Genomic DNA, 3,648 nt, shown 5'->3' on the forward strand with positions numbered 1-3,648 from the left:
TATACTATATATTTGAATAAAAAAATAAGAATGTTTTTGTAATAATATTAGACGCACATTTTATGTTATAAAAATTTTTATGAAAATTAGTCAAATAAACATTTTTAAAACAATGTATGCTTTTAATGATTAATTTTTTTTTCTGATGTTTCAATTTCAGGATTAAAATTTGAATGTTTTTGTTATTATTGTTATCCTTTTGAGTACTCCCTGCACGTTGCGATTTCGTTAAAGTTAATAAACTAAATCAGCCTTTTTCTATATATGTTAAGCTACATTTTATATATCATTTTATTTAAATTATTTGTATAATTTCAGAAATTTTCCAACCGTTGGCGTTATTTATATAGTCAATTTCAGACTAAAAATGATTAGCGTACGTTTTCACTATAAATTATTTATAGATGTTTATTATTAATGTTTCACATTATGCATTTTTCATATCGTTTGCCGTCACATTTAAAGGCAACTTATGCTTGATTAATAATTTAGCCCTTTAGTCCTTTTTGAGCTTACACATTGTTCATTTATACTGTATATATATAAAAAAATTGTAATCTGTGGTTTCGAGAATCCACCGGCTTTTATTGTAGCATCGAGGTCTAAAGACAATATTTTAAATTTCAAGTAATTTTGAATATAGGAAAAAGCATTTCATTGAATTAATTACAGTATTTACTCACCATATGCCATTTTAATATTGTGCTTGCAGAATAGCAAACCGGATTAGACCAAATATTTAAGCTATAGTTTAAGGTACTATATTTATATGTTAGAGTCAGGGTATTTTTGTCACAATTATAGTGAAATATTTTTTTATTTACGAATATTTATTTTACTACATAATCGATTCATAAGATCACCAGCATAGACAATGGTAGGAAATGAAAGGAACCCGACATCAAAAACACTCTCAAGCATTTTTCTGTGCCTGGTTTTTTCGAAAATTTGAACAATATTTTTGCAGTTACCATTGTTGAGGAGTTGATCTTTGTCTCTGACCTTGTATTAAACTATCACGTAAAATTCACAAACAAGATTTTAACATCATAAGCGATGTGTACTTTTACTAACTGCCTTTAATGACTCTAGCCTGGTAACGCTATGCTTATATTAGGCATAGCGTGGTTTTCACCAGCCAACACTTCCTACTTATCTATACAATCGGGAAAAGAGCTGAGAAATGAGATAAAAGAATGAAATTTGGTGCACTTTTGATAGAATTTCTTATATCAAATATTTTTCTACCAATCACAGACGAAAAAAGAAATATAACTACTTTTTGCGACAAACAATGATACAGTCACAACTTAAGGACAATATAATTAAGTGGTACAAAACAGAAGTATCTTAGACCTATAGGTCGACATAGAGCCAAGCTGAACCTGCCATATAGAAACTCCTGTAGATGGCGTTTGCACCGGAAAATCTGTTTTATTACTGTTCAGGCTTGTCCACATTAAGAGTTTAGCATATCGGCTAACAAAAAAAAGTCACATATGCTATTGTATTAGTATGGAGAAAAAATAATAAATAAAATATTTATACACAATATCTTTACGTCTTCAGTAGCCATTTTTATGTTATATTATAGATGCAGACATGTGTATTTTTATGACATACAAAATTTAGATCTGATATAATACTTTTAATAATATATACTATATAATATTGTTATATATAGAATACAATAATGTATTTCTGTCCACAATTGTCCGGTTTCAGAGTTGAGCATATGGCTTAAGCATGTGACTTAACTCTGACCACATTATCCAACTCATTTCATACCACCTCTAACACAGAAATCAGCCAAAAACTGCTGCGTATAAAAGAGAAATGATATATAATCAGTGACGACGCGTGCCCTATCTGGAAGGGTGTGCGGCCCTTCTTTAATGTTGTTTTTACATGTACCACTTATATTAAAATATATGAGATCTTTTATTAATAATAACTATATTATATAAGGCAACAATATATTCGCGCAATATTATAATTACAATTCATTAACAAAATAACATATTAAACAAATTAAATTAATAATTTATGTACAAGTTTAATATTATATCAATATGGAAGAAACAAAAGTTTTCACATAATTCTCGTAACATCAAACCAAATTTTTTCAAACAAAAGAGTTTGTACTTAGAAACATACATGTTTGTGCAGTGATCAAACAAAATCGAAACCACTTGCAATGTGCGCACAAGTACCCCGCACAATAAGAACAGAAATTCGTGGGTGCTGCTGTTAAAAGGGGAGAGACGAAATGTGATAGAAATGTATGGTGAGATGAGCTGCAAACTTCAGCCGCTCATGCAACCACTTTGGCAAATCATCATGTTGGATTCGTATGCATACAGTTGATATTACAATTCAATTCCCACTATATAAATCTCCATCTCTCATATTACGAACGGGAGCTCACGCACATTTTTTTGTTCATATGTAACGTATGAATGTGCGGCCAACTTTTTTGCACACAAAGGGGAGAGACGAAATATAATAGAAATGTTCTGTGATTTGAGCTGCAAATATATGAGCACAACTAACAAGTATAGCGGCTAATAGAAGCAAATTAATTGAGTTTTCATAGACAATTATATTTAATTGTTTTTGGTAAAACTTTAAAAATATATATTTATATGGAAATGTAATAAATAATAATAATTCTTGATGTAAAGATACTTAATAAATTTATATACCTATGTTATTTAACATTTTGCAAATTATATTAGGGTGTTCACCGCACACCTCCGCACCTTAGAGCAGTCGTCACTGTATATAATAGTACATGAAATAGGAAAAAATGTTTAGCATATAATTTAGTCTAGAATTTCTCAACCCACGATCCGTGGACCGCGTCATTATAACTACCAGTCGATATAATATATTTTCGTGTTTATATAATGATAATATTTTTTAAAAGATGTTGGTACAGGTTTAATATTTTTTCGGTCCACAGTAAGATTTGAGTTGAGAAACACTGATTTAGCGCATATTAAATAGTTTACCAGTTAGAGATAAAACTGTTTCTAATGAGTTATCTAATCAGGTAGAAATATTAATGTAGCTTAAATTAAAGTTTAAGAATATCATCCTTTAGATAACCTGATTTCAGTAGAGTCAGCATACTTCAGCATTGTAATGAGAATTTAAAGAAACTGTTAATACTAATAACTTGATAATCACTTGAAAGTGGTTATTTTGTAAACGCATCCCACTACATTTTTGAAACACAGCCTGAGAATTTGCCTGGTGTCTCCGATAAAGTTAATGAAGATATAAAAAAATTGTAAAAAAGTTTCAAAATATACGACTTAGGTATAAATTATGATACAACTTATATCAAGCTTCGTCTAATCATATATGTATGTGGATTGTATATATTTTTAGTTTGAAGGTACTGGAGTTCATATATTAATATACTGTTGTGGAAAACTACTCAATAGGATATAATAAAGATCTAGGCGTGCATATTATTTGTACATAATTTTTAGTTTAAAGATGAACTTACTTAACTTTATTAAAATTCGATTTCGATTACTCGTTCATTTAAAGTTATTACAATTTAGAGTGGATTAACTCTTTTTTTCTCTGGCTTTTGCCTATACATACAGCTAATGATCTTGATTTTATGTTGTTGTA

This window comes from Teleopsis dalmanni, chromosome 2 (genome assembly GCF_002237135.1).
Source record: "Teleopsis dalmanni isolate 2A chromosome 2, ASM223713v2, whole genome shotgun sequence".
Classification (NCBI taxonomy): domain Eukaryota; kingdom Metazoa; phylum Arthropoda; class Insecta; order Diptera; family Diopsidae; genus Teleopsis; species Teleopsis dalmanni.